At 43.0% G+C, this 24588-nt stretch overlaps 1 protein-coding gene across 2 annotated transcripts in view; it reads left to right on the forward strand.

The window, feature by feature from the left end:
* The first annotated feature begins 1427 nt into the window (after nucleotides 1-1427).
* The window catches only part of LOC144677585 (integrin beta-1-like), a 116767-nt gene continuing 93606 nt past the window's right edge, over nucleotides 1428-24588 (forward strand). Inside the window, exon 1 of one of the 2 annotated variants that reach the window (XM_078537640.1) lies at nucleotides 1428-1545. The gene's annotated coding sequence lies outside the window, so the exon portion shown is untranslated. Of the gene's footprint in view, nucleotides 1755-24588 lie in introns of both variants that reach the window. The other variant, XM_078537634.1, reaches the window with a different exon arrangement.

Genomic DNA, 24588 nt, shown 5'->3' on the forward strand with positions numbered 1-24588 from the left:
GTGACAATAAGATGCTCAAAGTTCCACATCATGGCTGCTTGTAAGCATGACATGAAGGCCCTAAACATTGATTCTCACACCTGGGAGACACTAGCTGACGACAGAGGAAAATGGCAACATCACCTGTATCAACTTGTGCCGCCATGATGATTAATGGCTACAGTGGCTTGACAACGGGCACCAACACCAAAAGCAACAATCCACAATGGCACCTGATAACCACTTCATATGTGGCATTTGTGGCAGAATCTGTCTCTCACAGATTGCTCTCTTCAGCCATCAACAAATGTGCACCATATGAAGCTACCCCATCCCCAAAGGATTTGATTTGCTACGTGCCCATCAAGATACGCAGATGGATGTCTATGACGGGTGATTGTCATAGGTATGACAATTTACAACAGAATGAATCAAATTGCTCCCAACCTCCCATAACTTATAGTTTAACGGTTTATTTCAGTTGGTTAGTACTAATGATGTAAGTAGGGTTAACACAGGTTTGGCATATTGGCTCGGAAGAAGGGTCATACAGGCTCGAAACGTTAACTCTGTTTCTCTTTCCACAGGTGCTGTCAGACCTGCACTTCCAATTGCCCTGCTCACATGCTTAAGGCTTTGGTCGCCTAACACGCTCATCCTAGCAGTGCAGTGCTTTCCCACATCTATTGGAAAGTGAACAGACTCTTCATTAGCCGATTGAATGATTCCCGACTGTCAGTCAGCCTTTTTCCAATCTCCAATATTCGTATAGTTATGCTTCTTCAACAGCACCTCCTAAATCCGCAACCTCCACCATCTAGAACATGGGTGGCAGGTGGGAACAGCTGTCACTTTCAAGTTTCCCTTCAAGTCACACAGCATGCTGACCTGGAAATATATCATCGATTCTTCATGGTTGTTGGGTCAAAATTCTGGAACATCCTACCTAGCATTGTGGGAGTGCCTTCACCACATGGAGACTGCAGTGATTCAAGAAGGCAGTTCGCCTTCTCAAGGGATAGACAACAAATATTGACCTTGCCAGCAACACTCATTCCTCGAGAATAAATTTTTTTATGTGTTCAAATAAAATTAAACAAACATTATTTTTGAAACGAAATAATGATTTCTTTCCCTTTAAGTGTCCAGAAGGGTAATCTTTGATGGTCTGAATAATCCAGGAAAATGTTGGAGCGTTATCCGTCCCAGACGTCGTCCAAAGTGAAGACCTATAAGTGGCTTGTTTTGTCTGAGGAGGCAACAACCCCCCCGCTCTCCACGCCACCACTGGCAATGACATCACCCTTCACTCAGCGCCACGCCCACGCAGTGACGTCTGCAGTCTGGAATGCGTTTCCGGGGTTGGGCGGGCAGCTCCGCTCGTCTGAGCTCGGAACCGTTCGGCCGCGCCGCTCGGCTAAACTCGGAGCCATTCGGCAGCCCTCGAGGCGGAGTCGGCGGCCGGCCGGACGGAGGGAGTGAGTGTGAGAGAGAGAGTGAAGGGAGCCGCCGCCACCGCTGGACGGAGCGACGTCCCGGAGAAGAGAAACGGAGCCTGGGTTAGAGGTGGGGGAAGTCGTTGCAGGGGAGGGGGGAGTTGGAAGGGAAGATAAAAAAAAAAGCAGACAAAGCGCCGATTGAAGAGAGAGCGTTAAAAGGGTATTGATAAGCTCGTGCTGACAACAACCGCCGCCTGTGAGAGGAGACCCGCCGCGGCTAAAGGAAATCTTAACGGCTGTAAATATCTTTTAGTCTGATAGACTTTTGTTTTAAAGGTAAGCGGGCCGTCCTGGGGGAATCTTAATATACAAGCTGCTCGGAGTGTGGCTGCTCTTCACCGTCTCTTGTCTGGGGGAGGGAGAGAGAGAGAGAAATCCACATGAAGATTCTTTTTCTTTCTCTATCTCCTGTCGCAAAAAGGGCAGGAATGTGATACATGCCCTATTTTTGGGTGGGGAACATGCAGCTAGTTTAAATATACATCTTTTATATATATATATATATGCACGCACAGACACAGAGGGGGAGGGGTAGGAAAGGGGTGATGAAGCTCCGAGTCTTGTCGAGTCCAATCTGCTACTGTAAATGTGAAGACAACTGTTTTCGTGGACATTTTTAGTACCAGAATTTAGGCATTTCTTATCGGCTCAATTGAGCCTTTCCCCCCACCCTCCCCCTCCCCTCAAAAGAAAACTTAAGTCCCGTGTAAAAGCGGTTTTCTTTCATCCCATTTTAACTCTCGAGCTGTATCTTCACTTTATAAAACCTTGAATGTTTCTTCGTGACAGTTAAACAACCAAAGAGTTTGTTCTCGAGAAAGCTGCACGCCTTTCTCTCTTTAGTGGCCTTAGGGCGTGTATTTTGTTTTGCCTTGTCTTTTGTCTAAAAGTCATGGAAAGATGACTGCCGTTGTATTAATCATCTCAGTTTTAGCTAGTTGAAAAAAGATCCAACTTTTGACAGTTTTAGGGACATTTAGTTATTTTTCGATGCTTGCAAGATCGTTTAACATCCTGTGCTGTAGATATGTTAAAGCTGATAAAATAGACATTTTTAGGCTTTGTACTGTGCTGCAAATGATGGACCGTGACCTATTCTGTTTGTATTTCGCATTCGCAAATGCACAAATAAGGAAATAGGTTTCAGCAGACAAGAGGTGTTGAAGCATATGAGCCATTCCATTTGTTAATGTACTGTTTTCAGTTGAGGGAAAGGTAGATTAACTTTAGATCAGTTGTCAATATTTACTTGTATTTTAAAGAGAAATGTGAAACTTATCTTTCAAAATGAATCTGAAGACTATTAAAGATTCTACTTTAATGACTTCCTGTCCACAAACCCAAAGTTTAGGTCTTTTGTTAGAATTTATAAACCCAAGAAAAATATACAAAGATTTATTGTTTGACAATTATTCTGCAGATCCTGTGTTAATACTGTCGCAATGTCTACCACTATACTGTATCGTGCACTGATGATTGATGGTTGATAATACTGAAGTTACAGAAAAGTGCTGGGTTCAACCTATAATAATTTCTTCAATTAGTTGATCTTGGCTGGAGTGCCTGTAAGGACTCTACTACTGACCCTGTGCTCAAAAAGGCAAAATTAGCTAGATTTTCTACTAGTCAGTGATTCTCTACTGGAAAGTATTTCAATATGTCGCAGAAGACAAGATAGTCAGACGTGGATAGGATGTCTTTTTTTTGATGAGCCTACTGCAACTCATTGCCTTGACTCGTATATGAGCAGTGACTGTTAGGGCAAGGTGCCAGAAGGTTCCTGTGAAACCGTCAGTCCATCACAAATCAGTATTCTTCTGGAGAGGTGAAAATTAGGGAATAAAGTCAGATTCATTGTTTAAATTTGGCTTGTCTTCAAGGCAAAAGTGTGGTGCTGTCTTAGTTGGTGAATTATTGTGGAACTTTTATCTTTAAATTGCTTCTTTGTACTCTGGTGCATGCTAACAGTATTCAGAACTAAAGTTCAATGAGTCCCACACCGGTTTAAACATTTAGAATGGAAAATTAACTATGTTCGAGCCATCTTGCGACAGCTGTTCACAAGGCTTGCCATCAGTCAGATTTTTTGGGTGTATATTTTCACATTCGCATCTTGTAGCACAAGCACCTTGTACTATAATGTGCCATATAAATATTTTTATAAGACATTGTATTGACTAAAGAAAAGCTAAGGTTTAACCAATGTAAACAGAACAAGCCCCATCTATTGACAAAGTTGATAGAATGTTTATTTTAGCAAAAGTTGCTTTTTATTTTCATCTTTGCCAAGCAGTTTTGTTTGCCTGTGCTATTGGGTTACTTGCTGACAGGTAGGCCAACATACCTACTGTTGCCTAGATTTGCTGGGGAGCATGCTTTGAGTCTGATATGCAGTTTTTCAGATAAGACAATAAACTGGGGTCCCGTCTGACCCCCTCAGGTAGGGGAAAATGAAAACTTCCATGGTATGATTCAAAGATGAGCAGGAAATTCTTCAGTTGTCCTGCCAAAATTTATCCTTCAACTAATATTAACTAGAAAAATATTTAACTGGTGTAAATTGTGACCACAATATTAAACCACAGCCCAGATGCCTGCTCAGGTAAAGTTCCTAAGGCATTCAAAGAGCACCAGAGGAGTTAATCCAGCCAGCATTTGTTCCTCAAATCAACACCAAACCAACTATCATTTATCTCATTGATGCTTGTGACTTGGTGTAAGTGAACTGGCCACCACTTTTGCCTACAAAACACAGCATTAAAAACAGCTGGCTAAGACTTTGGGATACCTTGAGGATGTGAAAAGCACTTCATAAATGCCTTTTTGGAATTGCAGCTCCAACATGTTGTGGCATGGACTGGTAAAGCGACAAAAAACAACTTGCATTTATGTCCTGGGGGCCTCCCAAAGTGATTTAAAGCCAATAAAGTAGTCAATGATGTAAAGTGGGGAAATGCAGTGGTGAATCAAATCAGGTGAGGTGTGCTGGGGGGGCCTTTCCTTCAATTGTTGCAGTTTTTGGGTGTTTCCATAGCATAGTTAGGTAGGAATTCGAGGCAAATTGCAGAATTGTTACAGAGCAGAATGACACAGCAGTGATGAGGAAAAGATAGATTGATGTGCAATTTGATTGTTATTGTGCAGTGTTAGTTTCTTTTCCTTAATCATCCTGGCCACAAAACTATGGCAAAGATCCTTTCTAAGTGCATTTTTTAAAGTAAGATGAGTGTTATCGAAGGAAAGTAAACCTGTGAAATCATACATTTGAGTAGAGTTTAGAGTAATGGAGTACTTTAAATTTATCCAGCTTCTGAGTAAAGCCAGTTCTTTGCCCTCCAACCCGAGTCCTAATGCTACTTTTGCAATACAACATTCAGCTGCAGGAATGCGAACTTCAGTGATTATACTGTAATATCAGTAGTTGTGATTTTTGTATTCCTACCATGCAAGGATCTTTCCCCAACACCAAGCAATATGCATGACCAAAGGTTTGAAATCACAGTCACAATTTACACCGCAAGTGTTTTGACATTGCTCTGAAATTGGCTCAGCAATTCTAAAATGAGAAACAGTTCAGCAGTATAAAATGAACATTGAGAAATGAGAGCAAGAGACGTGTATAATGTGAGTTATTGTAGCACTTCAGATGTGTTGTAATGTATTATGAGGTCCTGCCAAAGTATCAATTAACATATTTTCCTATGTGTGAGTAGCTAACTGTCATTCAGCTGAGTCTGAAGATTTGTGACTTTATTATTCTCATTTCTCTCAGACAATTTTGGATTGTACTTTTATTTTGTCACTTTCTAAGCTATTTCCTATTGTCCAGGTAGATTATTTCAGCCACTTTTCCTGTTAATTTCTCACCATTGTAGTCATTATTACTTGTAATTGTTGCTTATTGAATGAGTTGTCCATCACCTTTTTTAAAATCTTCATGAACTGAATGGAGAATTATCTTGCAATTTTACCTCAGCATAGTTTTCCTTCTCCCATTTAATGATGTTCAGGATGGATGATGAAATAGAGCTATCAGAAATCTTGGGGTCAAAATACTTTTGGCGAGATTTTCTGCACCCGCCTGCCGCTGCGATCTTCTTGTCCCGTCTGGCTGGGTGCAGTGAGTTCCAGACTCCCACCACCCTCTGCGTGAGAAAATTTCTCCTCAACTCCCCTCTTAGCCTGCTACCTCTTACCTTAAATCTATGTCCCTGGTTATTGACCCCTCTACTAATGGAAAAAGTGCCTTCCTATCCACCCTATCAATGCTCTTCATCTTATACGCTTCTATCAGGTCCCCTCTCAACCTTCACTGCTCGAAGGGAGACAACTCCAGTCTATCCTCATAACTCAGACCCTCCAGCCCAGGCAGTACCCTAGTAACTCTCCTCTGCACCCTCTACGGTGCAATTGCATCCTTCCTATAATGTGGTGACCAGAGCTGCACGCAGTACTCCAGTTGTGGCCTAACCAGCGTTTTATACAGTTCCAGAATAACCAGTATTCTGTGCCTTGGCTAATAAAAGCATGTATCCCATATGCCTTCTTAACCACCTTGTTTACCTGTCCTGCTACCTTCAGGGATCTGTGGATATACACACCAAGGTCCCTCTGATCTTCAGTACTTTCCAGGGTCCTACCATTCATAGTGTAATCCCTTGCCTTGTTAGCCCTCCCCAAGTGCATTACCTCACACTTTTCCGGGTTGAATTCCATTTGCCACTGCTCTGCCCTCCTGACCAGTCCATTGATATCCTCCTGCAGTTTATGGCTATCCTCCTCACTATTTACCACCCTACTAATTTTCGAGTCAAGCACGAACTGCTTGATCATACCCCCTACATTTAAGTCCAAACCATTTATGTACACCGCAAACAGCAAGAGCCCCAGCACCAACCCTGCAGAACCCCACTGGAAACAGACTTCCAATCACAGAAACATCCCTCTACCCTCACCCTCTGCTTCTTGCCTCTCAGCCAATTTTGGATCCAACGTGCCACTTTGCCTTGGATTCCACGGGCTCTTACTTCTCTTAGTTATACCAAGAAGAAAATACTGTCCCCAGCAACCACAAATCTCTTCTAAGTAAAGATAATAATTTTGATAATCTGAAACTTCTACTGTGGCGTGGTCCATATAGGACAGGTACTTGTGGACCACAAGAACCAGGATATGATTCAACCCAGTCTGGCTGGAATAAAATAGGTGGCACAATGTGCCCATATATGGTTACCTTGAATACACTTGCTCACACCCCGCTTCCAGTAAGGAGGACTCTTCCATTATCTCAGTTTCTCCATCTTTGCCACATCTATTGGGACAATACAACCTTTCATACTAGCACTTCCGATATGTCTTCCTTTTTCCCTCAACTGTGCCCATTCTATTTTATGGACTTTTGCTCTCACTCCTTCCCCTCGCTCCCATTTCCACAATAGGGCTCCCCTTGTCCTCACCTTCCAACCCACCAGCCACCGCATTCAATGGATCATCTCTGCCACCTCCACGGTGGTGCCACCACAAACACATCTTATCCTCCCCTCCCAACATTTTGAAGGAATAATTCGTTCTGTGATACCTTGGTCCATCCTCAGGCACCTCCTCTCTTTCCTACTTCACCTTTCCATTGCAAGTATAGGAGATGCAACACCTACCCTTTTACCTCCTCCCTTCTCACTATTCAAGTGACATTCCCCCTAGGTGAAATAGCAATTTATTGTGTTTTCAATTTGGAATCCTGTATTTGCTGCTCATGTTGCAGTTTCCTCCATGTTGGAGATAGCAAACGCAGATTGGCTGCCCACTTTGCAGAACACCTCCATTTAGCCTGCAAATTTTGACCCTGAGCTTCCACATACTTGTCTTTTTAATTTTCCACCTTGCTCCCATTCTGACCTGATCTTGGTCTGCTGCAGTGTTCCATTGAAGTTTGATGCAAGCTTGAGGGACAACATGAGTGTTGAGTGACTGAGCACTTTACAGCCTTCTGGTCAAAACATTGAGTTCAACAATTTGATTATAAACTTCACCCAATTTTTGTTTATTTCTCTCTTTGGTTTGTTTTCTTTTGTTTTGCTTTTATTTCCTTGACTTACTTTTGTACGGTAACCATTCACACCTCATCTGGACACACTTTTTTCTTGTCTTGTCCCATTATCACCACCTTTGGCCATGCATCATGAAAGCCTTTTGTCATTTAATTTCTCCTTCCTTCTACCCTGTTTCCCCCTACCCCCACCCCGCCTCCACCTGCTCAAAACCTGTTACGTTTTTAACTCTTCACAACCAGGTGAAAGGTCATGAACCTGAAACATTAACTCTGTTTCTCTTTTCAGTACTCCTTTCAGATGCTGTCAGACCTGTTGAGTATTTCTAGTAAAAACTGGAGTATGCAGTCAAGTGCCATTATAAGTAATAGAGCACGATTTTCAAAGAGTTCAGACCATCCATAACAGGTTAGAACTAGTAACATTGCACCAAAACGATCCTGAGGTTGGTGTAATGCAAGAGGATGCTACACAAATCCATTTATCTGAAGTAGAAAGACACAGACAAACTCAGTGATGAGTGTGTTAATTTTTTGGTAATCTGAGCATGTTTGTGCTTCTAATCTGTTTGTGTAACTAAAGTGATATTTTCAGGATGAATTAAGGATGCTCCGACAAGCAACAAAGGAGACACCAAATTGATGTTTAATGTGCAACAATGTTCAATTTGCATGTTTTTCAACACAAGATTGATATCCAGCCTTTAACTGGAAAATCTGCACTCCCAGATTTCTAGCTCTTCGTCACTCTTTCTTATAAGTTGCTACTTATATAAAAAAATACAGGTCTGCATTCTTAGATTCTAAAATTTTCAGCTTTTTATATACACTATTCTTAGACATAAGGTTTTAATAGTTTTATCATTTTTTGAAAATCCAGGCTCTACTCCTAATCAGAGTTAATTTTCAAAACATTGGCATCCTTCACTCTAATAAACAAAGTTGGAAAAAGATTCATAGTATTTCTTTATCATAATCTTATAATCTTTTTAATGGCCTTTGGTTGCAGTTTTCCACTTCTTACATTGAATGAGAATGTCTTTTATGTTAGGAAACATATAGTTTAAGTAAGTTATATTTGTATTTGTGGGTGTTAAGAATGAGTTTTAGCTTTAATGTTTAAGTTTCATTTGTATTTCTGTATGTGTGTGTAAGAAAGGTCAAATTGATTTTTAGTTTCACTTTAAACGGTGCCTACGTTTGTAATGAGAGTTTTACGACTAAGCAAAGTTAAAGAAACAAGAGTGGAGGAACTGGGCTGTTGCCTAGCAGCAGGGGTCCAGAGAGACAGGTTCCTCCCACAGACACACAAAAGAAAGTAGAAGCAGCGGTTTGATTTGGAAGCTGTTTGAGTTCAGTTGGTTTTGAAGACCGCTACCAGGAGAGACTGAAGCAAAGGGGACAGATAGCCAGTCCGAAGCTAAAGAAAATACCCCAAAATCTAGGAGAGTGGAACAGGAGAAAATCCCAAGCAGACCTTCCAGTCAAAGGGAAGGACAGGAACCTGGAAAAGATCCTGTTAAGTGAAGTTGTGAGGGGCAGAGAGAAAAGGCTCCAAGCTTCAGATTTAAAGACAAAAGCTGCAGGAAGCAGATTTAAAGTGAGAGCAGCTTGCAAGAGACCAGAAGGCCCAAAGAGATGGTTGAAGGTCTGTAATTCTTTGCTATGGGCATGTGAAGCCGTGGTACTGTTGATGCTGAGTCGGAGAAAGAGTGCATGGAAGAAAGCTTGAATGCATGTGGTGACCCAGTAGAGAGGAACATTGGAAGAGAGTCTTGGAAGTGAACCCTTGCAGAAGGCGTCTGAGAGAAAGCGTCGGTTTGGGCAAAGATCCCAAAGCAAGTTCTTCAGAGTGGAGATTGGAAACCCTCGTATGAAAAACTGAGTTCAGTGAGACTGGTTGGCTTACAGTGACAAGAGTCTGAGGGGAGTTGATGAGAGATCCATAGCATCTGGTTGAGGTGACATCTATCACTTGGTTTCAGAGTGTGGTGTGTCTGACCATAGGGTGCCTATTGGTTTACTTACTGTGAACATGAGAGTCTAAGATAGCTTTTGTAACTTGTGCTATCCTTACAAAGTTGTATATATCTATAAAGGTATAGTTGTGGGTGAAGGAGTATCGCAATATGGTTCATCTTTTCTTATTTAATAAATGTTTTAAGCTTTTGTTGAAAGTTCATCACCTGACTCCTGTGACTGTTCAGATGCCACTCTCCATGTATATAAACAAACAAATAAAATTTAAGATTTATAAAGCTGGGTTCCACCCTGGGATCAGACTTGTCCAATAGTAACCTCACCTGGGGATCATAACATATATTTCTGGTCATATGTCACATGCTATAATCAGACTAGGAGGAAAGGACTAGCATATATATGCAACCACAGGAGATCCAAAAGTTTATTCCAATTAATGAATCACCCTTGAATTCACATTTGAAATGTAGGGAAGCACAGCAACAGTGAGATACATGATACAGTGAGATACCAGATTATCTGTGTTTGTAATGTTGATTGAATGTTAAACATTGACTATGACACTGAGAATGGCATGCTTTTCTTCAAATAGTAGCATGGGAATTCTTCAAGACTTGTGTTGTGCTCAAGTTAATACTCTTAAGCTGCATGTGCTATGGTGGTTTCAGGTCTGTCACTGGTAGTGCCAGTGTCGAAAACCGTTTGAGATATAACATTTGTGCTGCCCGGTGGCTGTGAACTTATCCAGTGAGCAAATTGTGGCCAAGGTTGTCAGTATGGTTATTTCATTGCTAGTTTTCCTATGTAATGTTTCTGTGAACGAGCTCTGGGAACACTTGAAATATTTGTCATTACCTTGGAATAACCAAATGCTTTGACAGGGTTGCCACCATGTATTGTAATGAAGCGTTTGCATTTAATGTTAAGCTGGCTTGGTGCTAAAATTGGGTATTTCTGGTTTTACTTTTGATACCTTGTAACAAGTTACCATGGCCTTCTGATTACTCCGGCTTGTCATCTAACTCTTATTTTCCATTAATCCACTGGTTCTTGAGAGCGTTCTCCTCCCATGCTTTTTCATATTTGTGTCAGTGGCATATCTAACTTATTATCCAACCCTGTTGATGCTTCTATGATTCCAAAATCCATTCAGCAGCTTTCTTTAGATTACATACTCCCAGGGCAGGAAACCTCTAAAGCAGTTGTCAAATTTTGATCATCTCACTGCTTTTCACTGTAGCGATGAAGCCTTTCTTTTACAGCACAAAGATAGTTTTCTTATGTCTTGTAAGTTTCACCAGCTGTCTTCACTTTTTTTCGTTCGTTCTTGGGACGGGTGGGCATCCATGGAAGGTGATGGTGAGCTGCCTTCTTGAACCGCTGCAGTCCATGTGGTGTTTGTACACCTGCAGTACTGTTGGGGAGGGAGTTCCAGGATTGTGACTCAGCAACAGTGAAGGAATGGTGATTAATTTTCCAAGTCAGGACGGTGAGTAGCTTGGAGTGGAACTTCCAGGTTGTGGTGTTCCCATGTGTTTGTTGTCCTTGTTCTTCTAGATGGTAGCGGTCGTGGGTTTGGAAGCTGCTATCCAAGGAGCCTTTGGTGAGTTCCTGTAGTGCATCTTGTAGATGATATACACTGCTGCCACTGTGTGTCAGTGGTGGAGGGAGTGGATGTTTGTGAATGGGGTGCCAATCAAGCAGACTGCTTTGCCTTAGTTGGTGTTGAGCTTCTTGAGAAACTTACTATCGTGAAGTGTGAAGTGATGCATTTTAACGGACGGAATAAGGAAAGGCAATACAGAGTTAATGATACAAGTCCAAAGTCAGGATCAGAGTGACATGGGTGTTCATTTTTTTAATTCTTTCATGGGATGTTGGTGACAAGCCAACATTTGTTATCCATCTCTAATTGCCTTTGAACTGAGTGGCTTTCTAGGCCATTTCAGAGGGCAGTTAATAGTCAACCACATTGTTGTGGCCTTGGCGTCACATGTAGGCCAGACTGGGTAAGGATGGCAGATTTTCTCCCCTAAAGGACAGTAGTGAATCGGGTGGGTTTTTACAACAATCGATGATAGTTGTCTTGCTCACCATTCCTGAGACTAACTTTCAATTCCAGAATTATTAATTGAATTTAAATTTCACCAGCTGTTGTGGTGCCCAAAAGGGGCAAGGAATCAGTAGCCAGCAGATAGAGTTGGTGGCAGGACATAAAAAATGTGTACTTGGAAGAAATTGTGGCTCATCCAAAGCTGGATGTTGAATAAGCAGCCTGACGACACAATCAGTGGAAGGGTTGAAAAATAGTAGAAAGATAGAACTGAAAATTGTCAGTATATACGTGGAATATCTAGATTTTGTCAGTGGCCATATGTAGATGAGGAAGAAAAGTGCAAGGTGGACTTGAGGTAACAATGCAGGAGTGATTGCTCAAGCTGAAACCAGATACGTAAGAGTGGAACCAAGTGAGGGCAGTCCCACTGAATTAGCTTCCGGGAGTGGAGACAGCCGGACCTGCGAGGGACACCTCTACTTGTGGAGCAGCTAAATAGAGGGCGAGGCCCAGGGCCTTCACTCACCTTCTGGGAGTGGAGACAGCTGACCTGCGAGGGACACCGTTACTCAGGCAATGGGCTGAGTTTGAAAAAAAAAAATCCAGGAGTGACATCACACGAAAACTGTAAGTTCATTGGTTGGCGAGAAGCTGCTGTTAGGCAGTGTGTTTAAATAGCTTAAAATTAGGAAAACATATTATTTATAAAGAAGTAGCTACTTGGATTTCAGTAAGGAACACTAGTAATCAGGAAGTAAAGTTAAATCAAGTCAGTGAAATAAAGTAAACCAAAGTAAGATAAAGTTAGTGTAGGTGTAATAAAGTTAAGTTACTAGTAATTTATTCTACTCATTCTATGTTAAGTGTAATAAATAGTTTTTAGAGTTACGGGATGGCAGGTCAGCTGCGGTATGTGTGAAGTCGTGGACGCACCATGTGTCCCTGACAAACGCATCTATAGGAAGTGTCACCAGCTGCACAAGCTTGAGCTCCGGGCTTCGGAACTTGAACGGTGACTGGAGTCACAATGCATCGGCGAGGCAGAGGAATACATGATTAGCACGTTTAGGGAGGTGGTCACAGCCAGAGAGGGTGACCTCCAGGCAGCCTAGCAGAACCAGGCAGGTAGTGCAGGAGTCCCCTGAGTCTATCCTGCCTGCTAATCGATTTTCCATTTTGGATGCTGATAAGGGCGATGGTTCCTCAGGGGAGTACAGCCAGAGCTAAGCCTGTGGCACCGCGGGCGGCTCAGCTGCACAGGCGGGGAGGAAGAAGAATGGAAGGGCAATAGTGATAGGGGATTCCATAGTCAGGGGATCAGACAGGCGTTTCTGCAGCAGTAAATGTGACTCCAAGATGGTGTGTTGCCTCCCTGGTGCCAGAGTCAAGGATGTCACAGAACAGCTGCAGGACATCCTTTGGGGGGGAGGGCGATCAGCCAGAAGTCGTGGTCCACATTGGCACCAACGACATGGGTAGGAAGAGGGATGAGGTCCTGAAAGCAGATTTCAGGGAGTTAGGAAGGAAATTAAAAAGCAGGACCTCGAGCAGTAATCTCAGGATTATTCCCAGTGCCACATGCTAGTGAGCATAGGAATATGAGGATTGATCAATTAAATAAGTGGCTGGAAAACTTGTGTAGGAGGGAGGGCATCAGATTTGAGGCATTGGGACCGGCTCTGGAGCAGGTGGGACCTGTACAAGCTGAACAAGTTACATCTTGACAGGACTGGGGCTGATCTACTGGCAGGGAGATTTGCCAGTGCTTTGGGATGGGTTTTAACTAGCCTGTCAAGGAGGTGGGAACCTGAGGGGTGGCCCAAATTGAAAGGAAGTTGGTAATAGGAAGTAGGAAGGCAGGAGAAACAAAGTAGAGCATTGAGTATGCTTTGAATGTGGAATGATACCAAAAAGACAAAGTTAAGGACACTCTACCTGAATGCGCGCAGCATTTGCAATAAGGTAGATGACCTAAAGGCACAAATAGAGGTAAATGGGTATGATATAATTGTCATTATGGAAACATGGCTGCATGGTGACCAAGACTGGGAACTTGAGTATTCAAGGATATTCGGCGTTTAGTAAGGTCAGACAAGATGGGAAAGGAAAACAAAAACAAAAATACCTGGAAAAACTCAGCAGATCTGGCAGCATCTGCGGAGAGGAACACAGGTAACAGATGCTACCAGACCTGCTGAGTTTTTCCACGTATTTTTGTTTTTGTTTTTGTTTTGGATTTCCAGCATCCGCAGTTTTTTGCTTTTATATTAAGGTGGGAAAGGAGGTGGAGTTGCGCTGATAATAAAGGATGGGATCAGTGCATTAGTAAGGGAGGATCTCAGATCGGAAGAACAATGTGTAGAATCTGTTTGAATGGAGCTAAGAAACAGCAAAGGGCAGCAGACATTGGTTGGATAAAAACAAAAAACTACTGTGGATGCTGGAAATCCAAAACAAAAACAGAATTACCTGGAAAAACTCAGCAGGTCTGGCAGCATCGGCGGAGAAGAAAAGACTTGACGTTTCGAGTCTTCATGACCCTTCAGCAGAAGCAGGGCTGAAGGGTCATGAGGACTCGAAACGTCAACTCTTTTCTTCTCCGCCGATGCTGCCAGACCTGCTGAGTTTTTCCAGATATTGGTTGGAGTTGTTTATAGGCCGCCAAACAGTAGTGGTATTGTGGGGCATGGTATTAATCAGGAGATCAGAGAAGCATGTAGCATGGACGATACAGCAATTATGGGTGACTTCAACTTGCATATAGATTGGGTAAACCAATTGAGCACTAATGGTGTGGAAGACCAGTTTCAGGAGTGTGTTAGGGATGGTTTTCTAGAGCAGTATGTTGAGGAGCCGATTAGAGGACAGGCTATTTTAGATCTAATATTATGTAATAATAAAAAGGGTTAATTAGTCTTTTTGTAAAAGAACCTTTAGGGATGAGTGACCACAATATGATAGAATTTTACATTATGTTTGTAAGTGAGGTAGTTCAAGCAAGGGTGTTGAAGTTGGATAAAGGAAATTATGAAGGCATGAAGGGCAAATTGGCAGAGGTGGATTGGGAAAATAAATTAAAAGGTATGACTGGACATAGGCAATGGTTAGTCTTCAAAGAACCATTACATAGCTTACAGCACAATACATTCCTTCAAGGTGCAAAAAAAGTTAGTCAACCGTGGCTGACAAAGGAAGTTAAAGGATTGTATAAGACTAAAAGAAAAGGCTTATAAAGTTGCTAGAAGTAGTAGTAAACCTGAGGCTTGGGAGGTTTTTAGAATGCAGCAAAGAAGACCGAGAAACTGGTAAAGAAAAGGAGAGTAGAATATGAATGCAATCTGGCAAAAAAACATAAAAACAGACTGTAAAAGCTTCAACAAGTATGTAAAAAGGAAGCATTTAGCTAAGAAAGATGCCCATTACAGGCAGAGTCAGGAGAATTCATAATGGGGGATAGTGAAATGGCAGAGAAGCTAAATGATTGCTTTGTGTCTGTTTTCACTGAGGAAGATACAGGAAATCTCCCAGATTTAGAGATCCAAGGGACTAAGGAGAATGAGTTGAAGGAAATTAGTATAAGTAAGAAGATTGTATTGGAGAAATTAATAGGACTGAAAGTTGATAAACCCCTGGGACCTGATGTTCTGCATCCCAGAGTGTTGAAAGAGGTTGCTACAGATATAGTGGATGCATTGGTGACCTTTTTCCAAAATTCTATACACTCTGGAATGGTTCCTGAAGATTGTAAGGTAACAAATGTCACCCCACTATTTAAGAAGGGAGGGAGAGAGAAAATGGAACCACAGATCTTTTAGCCTTACATCAGTAGTAGGGAAAATGCTAGAATCTGTTATAAAGGATGTGATAAATGGATATTTGGATAATCATGACCTGATTGAGCATAGATTTGTGAATAGGAAATAATGTTTGGCGAACTTGTTGGAGTTTTGAGGATGTTACTAACAAAATTGATAGTCGATGGACGTAGTATACTTGGATTTTCAGAAGGCTTTTGATAAAGTCCCCCACAGGAGGTTGATTAGCAAAATGAAAGCACACGGGATAAGAGGCAATATGCTGGCATGGATTAAGGATTGGTTAACGGGCAGAAAACAGTAGGAATAAACGGGTCATTCTCACGTTGGCAGGCTGTGACTAGTGGGATACTGCAAGACTCAGTACTTGGGCCCCAGCTGTTCACAATATATATCAATGATTTGGATGTGGGGACCAAATATAATATTTCCTAGTTTGTGGATGATACAAAGCTAGGCGGGAATGTGTTGTGGGGAAGATGTAAAGTGGCTACAAGAGGATTTGGACAAGCTTAGTGAGTGGGCAAGAACATGGCAGATGGAATATAATGTAGAAAATTGTAAGGTTATCCACTTTGGTAGAAGGAACAGATGTGCAGAGTATTTCCTAAATGATAAGAGATTAGAAAGTGTAGATGTACAAAGGGACCTGGGTGTCCTTGTCCATAAGTCATTGAAAGCTAACGTGCAAGTGCAGCAGGCAATTAGAAAGGCTAATGTTAGCCGTTTTTGCAAGCAGATTTGAGTACAGGAGTAGCGACGTCTTGCTTCAATTGTATAGAAACTTGATTAGATTGCACCTGAAGTACTCTGTGCACTTTTGGCCCCCTTACCTCCAAAGGATATTATTGCCTTAGAGGGAGTGCAACAAAGGTTCACCAGAAACAAAAACAAAAATTGCTGGAAAAACTCAGCAGGTCTGACAGCATCTGTGGAGAGGAAGACAGAGTTAACGTTTCGAGTCCGTATGACTCTTCATCAGAACTTGTTCTGGGGATGGCGAGACTGTTTTATGAAGAGAGATTGGGGTAACAGGGCCTGTAATCTCTATTTTGAAGAATGAGAGATGATAAATACTTAAAGGATTAGACAGGGTAGATGCAGCTAAAATGTTTCCCCTGGCTGTGGAGCCCAGAACACAATTTCAAAATAGGACCGAGATGAGGAGAAATTTCTTTACTCGGAAGGTTGTGAATCTTTGAAATTCTCTGCCCCAGAGGGCCATGGAAGCTCAGTCATTGAGTATGTTTAAGGTGGAGAGCGATAGATTTCTGATTAACAATAACGTAAAGGGTTATGGGGATAGTGTGCGTAAAAGGCATTGAAGTGTTCAATCAGCCATGATTGTATTGAATAGCGGAGCAGGCTCTGCGGCCTTCTCCTGTTCCTGTGTTCCTATTGTCGAGGAGAGGACTTTGAAGGAGGTGGTATGGTTTATCATGTCAAAGGTTACAGAAAAGTTGAGGAGGGGGTAACCTTGATCATAGCCACACTGGATGCCGGTTGTGATCTCCCAGTTTTTAACTGGAGAAAATAGTAATTTTAGAAAAATCATTTGCCAAATTATCAGCCATAGCTCAATGGCAGGATTCTCAACTTTGGGCCAGAAAGTTATGGGTTCAAGCCCAATTCCAGAGACATGAGCATGTAATCTAGACTGACATTGTCAATAGAGTGCTGTAATGTTGATCCTGTTTTGGACGTGATATTAAACTGAGAGATATAGATTACCCTGCAGGTGACTGTTAAAGACCCCATTTTCCTTTTAAAGAAGAGCAGGGGAGTCCAGGCCTACATTTTTTTGTCAGTCAATATCAGCAAAATCAAATTAACTTATCATTTTCCTTGTCGCTATTTATGGGACCTTTTTTTTAAAATTCTTTCACGGGATGTGGGCGTTGCTGGCTAGACCAGCATTTTTATTGCCCATTCCTAATTCCCCTTAAAGGTGGTGGTGCGCCACCTTCTTGAATCGCTGCCATCCATGTGGTGTAGCTACAGTGCTGTTTGGGAGGGAGTTCCAGGATTTTGACCCAGTGACAGTGAAGGAACAGTGTTATATTCCAAGTCAGGATGGTGTGTGTCTTGGAAGGGAACTTCCAGGTAGTGGTGGTCCATGTGTCTGCTGATTTTGTCCTTCTAGATGGTCAAGGTCACAGGTTTGGAAGGTGCTGTCAAAGGAGCCTTGGTGAATTGCAATGCATCTTGTAGATGATGCCACTGTGCATTGAGAGTGGATATCTGTGGTGGATTGGAGTGTCAGTCAGGCAGGCTGCTTTGTCCTGGGTGGTGTCGAGCTTATTGAATATTGATGGAGCTGCACTCACCCAGGCAAGTGGAGAATATTCCATCACACTCCTGACTTGTGCCTTGTAGGTGGTGGACAGACTTTGGGGAGTCAGGAGGTGAGTTACTCACCGCAGAATTCTCAGCCTCTGACCTGCTCTTGTAGCCACAATGTTTATATGGCTAATCCAGTTCAGTTTCTGGCCAATGGTAACCCCCAAGATGCTGATTTTGAGGGATTCAGCGATGGGAATGCCATTGAATGTCATGGGGAGATGGTTGGATTCTCTCTGCTTGGAGATGATCATTGCCTGGCAGTAGTGTGGCACGAATGTCACTCGCCGCCTATCAGCCCTTTGCACTCCTAAAGCAGTTCATTCACCATGCAGGACTTTAGGATGTCCTGAGGACGTGAAAGAGACTTTGCAGGAACATAGGATCAGCTCCTTGAGCTTGTTCTGCTATTTAGTTAGATCCTGACTAATCTGCTCCATTTTACGTGCTGTTGATCCATATTCCTTGATAACCCTACCTAATATGAAAAAAAATCTGGCATTCTTGGCTGTGATTAATGTGACAAAGCATTCAGAACCTTTGGTGTGAGGGAATACCATACCTCCACTAGCCTTTGTGTAAGGGGAAAAATGCTTCTTGCTTTACCCCTGAAATGTTCTAGCTCTAAATGCAAGTTCTATATTCCCCCCACGTTCCTGTTGTATGCAAAAACCTCATATATGTTCACCTTTACAGAGAAAATTGTTGCTAACTGCTCTCTAACTGGAAAACTGGATATAAAGTTGCATTCACTAACCGCTTTTGGCCCTAATATAGATTCTCTGCTGCCATTGGACATGAGCTTGTATACCTATCAGTGTATATCTACTGGTTCTTTAGATGTTGGAAATTGTCCATTTTGGCAGGAAAAATAAAAAAGAAGCATATTATCTAAATGGTGAGAAATTGCAGAGCTCTGAGGCTCAGAGGGATCGGAGTATCCTAGTGCATGAATCGCAAAAGGCTAGTATGCAGATCCAGCAAATAATTAGGAAAGCTAATCGAATGTTATTGTTATTGCAAGGGAAATTGAATACAGAAGTAAGGAGGTTATGCTTCAGTTGTGCAGAACACCTGTGAGACCATATCTGGAATGCTGTGTACAGTTTTGGTCTCCTTATTTAAGGAAGGGCCAAGTGCCCATTGCCTGTCGAGATGGGCTCTGACTCCCCACAATCCTGAATTGGATGAAAGTGTTCTGGAAAAGTGAGTGAGTAAATGCATTAGAAGCAGTCCAGGGAAGGTTTACTAAACTAATAGCAGGAATGGGCAGGTTATCTTATGAGGAAAATTGAACAGGCAGGCTTGTATCCACTGACATTTAGAAGAGTGGGAGGTGACTTGATTGAAACATATAAGGGGTCTTGACGGGGTGGGTGTGGAGAGAACGTTTCCTCTTGTGAGCAAATCTAGAACTAGGGGTCACTGTTTAAAAATAAACACTCACCCATTTAAGACAGAGATGAGAAGAATTTTTTTCTGAGGGTAGAGAGTCTTTGAAACTCCCGCAAAAGGCAGTTTTCAAGCAGAGGTAGATAGATTCTTGATAAACAAGGGGTTGAAGGGTTACAGAAGATAGGCAGGAGGTTGCAGTCAAATCAGCCATGGCAGAGCAGGCCCGAAGGGCTGAGTGGTCTACTCCTGCTTCTAATACGTATGTTTGTATGTAGATATAAGATTATGGCTATGCAATGGTTCAAAGATTGCATTTTATTTGAAACAATCTGGAATGTTTAAAGTGTTTAAACTGGTTATATTTCCTCCTTCACCCAACACACCTTCAGAATGTAATACGAACTTGCTGGTACTGGAAAGATTTTCTGCTCAGTTAAGAATAGTCCATACTTTATTTGTTTTTCTTAAAAACATGAACTTGTTTGGAACTGTTATAGAATCATAGATGGTTACAGAACAGAAAAAAGCCTTTTGGCCCATCATGTCTGTGCTGGCTCTCTGCAAGAGCATTTTACCTAGTGCCACTCCCCTGCCTTTCCCTGTGTGGCCCTACAAATCCCTTCTCTTCAGATCATGATCCAATTCTGTTTTGAAAGTCACACCCTCAGGCAATGTATTCCAGATCTTAACTACTTGCTGCATTTATATTAAAAAAATCCCTCATGTCACCTTTGTTTCTTTTGCTAATCACCTTGGATTGGTGCCGTCTGGTTCTTGATCCTTCCACCAATGAGAACAGTTTCTCCCTAGCTGCTCTGTTCATACCCGTCATGAATTTGAACACTTGTATCAAATCCTTTCTCAACCATTCCTTCAAGGAGAACAGTCCCAGCTTCTACAGTCTATCCACTTAATGAAATCCCTCGTCTCTGGAACCATTCTTCTGATTTTTTTCTGTACCCAGAATTAGGTTCTGTGAATGTGAAACAAGTATTTAAATCTGCTATTCTGTGCCTTATAGGTGCTCTGGAGTGGGTGGTGAGCTTGTAGTTTCTTTTGAAGTAAATTTATACCTTGAAAAAATGGCCTGCTTCTGAGTTAATACTCATATTTCTGTAAAGCAAAGTCGGCAAGGTTTTTTTTTTATTCATTCACAGGATGTGGGCTTCGCTGGCTGGGCCAGCATTTATTGCCTGTCCCTAGTTGTCCTTGAGAAGGTGGTGGTGAGCTGCCTTCTTGAACTGCTGCAGTCCATGTGGTGTAGGTACACCCACAGTTCTGTTAGGAAGGGAGTACCAGGATTTTGAGCCAGTGACAGTGAAGGAGCAACAATATATTGCCAAGTCAGGATGGTGAGTGACTTGGAGGGGAACTTCCAGGTGGTGGTGTACCCATTTATCTGCTGCCCTTGTCCTTCTAGATGGTAGTGGTTGCGGGTTTGGAAGGTGCTGTCGAACGAACCTTGGTGAATTCCTGCAGTGCATTTTGTAGATGGTACGCACTGCAGCCACTGTAAATTGGTGGAAGGAGTGAATATTTGTGAATGTGGCGCCAATCAAACAGGCTGCTTTGACTTGGACAGTCAAGCTTCTTGAGTGTTATGGGAGCTGCACTCATCCAGGTAGGTGGGGAAGATTCCATCACACTTCTGACTTGTGCCTTGTTGACAGTGGACAGACTTTGGGGAATCAGTAGGTGAATTACTTGTCTCACGATTCCTAGCCTCTGACCTGCTCTTGTAGCCACAGTATTTTTATGGCTAGTCCAGTTCAGTTTCTGGTCAATGGTAACCCCCAGGATGTTGATAGTGGAGTATTCAGTGATGGTAATGTCATTGAACATCAGGGGTGATGGTTGGATTCTCTCTTGTTGGAGATGGTCATTGCCTGACACTTGTGTGGCGCGAATGTTACTTGCCACTTGTCATCCCAAGCTTGGATATTGTTCAGGTCTTGCTGCATTTGGACATGGACTGCTTCAGTATCTGAGGAGCTGCGAATGGTGCTGAACATTGTGCAATCATTAGCGAACATCCCCCCTCTTGACCTTATGGTGGAAGGAAGATCATTGGTGAAGCAGCTGAAGATGGTTGGGCCGAGGACACTACCCTGAGGAACTCCTGCAATGATGTCCTGGAGCTGAGATGACTGACCTCCAACAACCACAGCCATCTTTGTGCTAGGTATGACTAACCAGTAGAGATTTTTCCCCCTGATTCCCATTGACTCCAGTTTTGCTAGGCTCCTTGATGCCACACTCGGTCAAATGCTGCCTTGACATCAAGGGCAGTCACTCTTATCTCACCTTCGGAGTTCAGCACTCTTTTATCCATGTTTGAACCAAGGCTGTAATGAGGTCTGGAGCTGAGTGGCCCTGATGGAACCCAAACTGGGCATCATTGAGCAGGTTATTGCTAAGCAAGTGCCTTGATATAGCACTGTTGATGACCTCTTCCATCACTTTACTGATGATTGAGAGTTGACCGATGGGGTGGCAATTGGCCAGGTTGGATTTGTCCTGCTTTTTGTGTACAGGGCATACCTGGACAATTTTCCGCATAGCCGGGGAGATACCAGTGTTGTAGCTGTACTGGAACAGCTTGGCTAGGGGCACGGCAAGTTCTGGAGCACAAGCCTTCAATACCATTGCTGGAATATTGTCAGGGCCCATAGCCTTTGCAGTATCCCGTACCTTCAGCTGTTTCTTGATATCACATGGAGTGAATCGAATTGGCTGAAGACTGGCATCTGTGATGCTGGGATCTTCCGCAGGAGGCTGAGATGGATCATCCACTCGGCACTTCTGGCTGAAGGTTGCAGCAAATGCTTCAGCCTTATCTTTTGCACTGATGTGTCGGGCTCCTCCATCATTGAGGATGGGATATTTATGGAGCTGCATCCTCCAGTGAGTTGTTTAATTGTCCACCAGCATTCACAACAGGATGTGGCAGGACTGCAGAGCTTAGATCTGATCAGTTGGTTGTGGGATTGCTTAGCAAGTGTCCATCACTTGCTGCTTATGCTGTTTGGCACACAAGTAGTCCTGAGTTATAGCTTCACCAGGTTGACACCTCATTTTGAGGTATGCCTGGTGCTGTGCCTGGCATGCCCTCTTGCACTCTTCATTGAACCAGAGTTGATCACCTGGCTTGATGGTAGTGGTAGAGTGGGGGATATGCCTAGGCCATGAGGTTACAGATTTTGTTCGAGTTCAGTTCTGCTGCTGCTGATGGCCCACAGCGCCTCATGGATGCCCAGTCTTGAGTTGATATATCTGTTTGAAATCTGTCCCGTTTAGAATGGTAGTGCCACATGACATGATGGAAGGTATCGTCAATGTGAAGGCAGGACTTTGCCTCTACAAGGACTGTGCAGTGGTCACCCCTACTGATACTGTCGTGGACAGATGCATCTGCAGGACGCACGTTGGTGAGGCTGAGGTGAAGCATGTTTTTCCCTCTTGTTTCCCTCACCACCTGTCGCAGAGCCAGTCTAGCAGCTATGTCGTTTAGGACTCTGCCAGCTTGGTCAGTAGTGGTGCTACCGAGCCACTCTTGGTGATGGACATTGAAGTCCCCCATCCAGCGTACATTCTGTGCCCTTGCTACCCTCAGTGCTTCCTCCAAGTGGTGTTCAACATGGAGGAGCACTGATTCATCAGCTGAGGGATGGTGGTATGTGGTAATCAGCAGAAGGTTTGACCTGATGCCATGAGACTTCATGGAGTCCAGAGCTCCCAGGGCAACTCCCTCACGACTAATACCATTGTGCTGCCACCTCTGCTGTGGCGGCACGTACCCAGGGATGGGAATGGTGATGGTGGTGTCTGGGACATTATCTGTAAGATATGATTCCTTGAGGATGACTATGTCAGGCTGTTGCTCTCCCAAATCTAGCCCCCAGATGTTAGTAAGGAGGACTTTGCAGGGTCGACAGGACTGAAATTGCCGTTGTCGTTTCTGGTGTCAGGTTTCATTCCTTTTTTGTGACTTTGTAACAACTGAATGGCTTGCTGGGCCATTTCAGAGGGCAGTTAAGAGTCAACCACATTAGACTTTTAATTCAAATATTGTATTTAAATTCCACCATCTGCTGTGGCATGATTCAAACCTGGGTTCCCAGTGCATGGGTCTCTGGATTACTAGTCCAGCGACAATACCACTATGCCATCGCCTCGCCTATGAACTGCAGACTGTATTGACTGAACTGGGTGAGCATTAAAGGGTGGAATTATTATACTATACATACTGGAAAAAAGTGCCTAAAAGAAGTTAATTGTGCCAGATCCTTTAACATATTTCCCATGTTATTTAAAGTTATTCAGTGTACTCGTATCTGATCTATTTCCCTTGTGATCTAAACAGGATGTGGCTTGTGCAGAGTTATTTTTATTAAAGTGGTAAAGAATGTTGGGTGTACTTGATGCATACGTTATCTAAGCACTGGAAGTTTAATAAGGCATTCCATAACTGTTTATCTTTTCCAGAGTACTTTAACCTGTATAGGGAAGAAAAGTAATATAATTCTTCCAAAATTTGTGATTGGGTCAGGTTTGTTTTTTGTGTTTCCAGATGAGAGAAAATGTATACAGCTCGAGGATCTGTAATACTTTCATTTTAGAGTGGATAACTATAACCTCAATTATTTTAACTGAGTATGGCATTCTAGAGAAAAAGGCTAATTGCACTGTCTCTTAGTGTTTGGAAAATGTTACTCAAGATGAGTGTGAATCTGGCCCCCAATTCCTAGTCTGCCTTTTCTGTGAGGAAACTAGATTGGCATTCAGAAAGTAAACCAACCTACCATGCACTGTAGGAAGGAATGGGAGTGTCATGATTCTAAACCGTTATTATAAAAACAGTGAAGTTGGAAATTGCTGGCTTCTTGACCAATAAACATTTCTAAACCCACCACAAACAAAATGACCATATTTAAAAGGTACCTGTTGAAGAATGAGAGCAGGTTAATTGATGAAGCGAATCAGTGAGCATGATCTGATCCTCAGCTGATGTACGGGACACAAATATTGAGCAGCAGGAGCTGAAACTCTGGTTTCCCATTCTCTCTGCTCTGCTCCTCTCTCCCTCCCTCTCTCTCTGTGTGTCTCTCCCGCTCGCTCCCTCTCTCTCTCTCTCTCTCTCTCTCTCTGTGCGTCTCTCGCGCTCGCGCTCTCTCTCTCTCTCTCTCTGTGTCTGTGACTGTCTCTCTCTCTCTCTCTCTCTCTCTGTCTGTGTGTCTCTCTCTGTCTCTCTCTCTCTGTCTGTGTGCCTCTCTCTCTGTCTGTGTGTCTCTCTCTCTCTGTCTGTGTGTCTCTCTCTCTCTGTCTGTGTGTCTCTCTCTCTCTGTCTGTGTGTCTCTCTCTCTCTGTCTGTGTGTCTCTCTCTCTCTGTCTGTGTGTCTCTCTCTCTCTGTCTGTGTGTCTCTCTCTCTCTGTCTGTGTCTCTCTCTCTCTGTCTGTGTGTCTCTCTCTGTCTGTGTG

This window comes from Cetorhinus maximus, chromosome 3 (genome assembly GCF_964194155.1).
Source record: "Cetorhinus maximus chromosome 3, sCetMax3.hap1.1, whole genome shotgun sequence".
In the NCBI taxonomy this organism is placed as follows: Eukaryota; Metazoa; Chordata; class Chondrichthyes; order Lamniformes; family Cetorhinidae; genus Cetorhinus; species Cetorhinus maximus.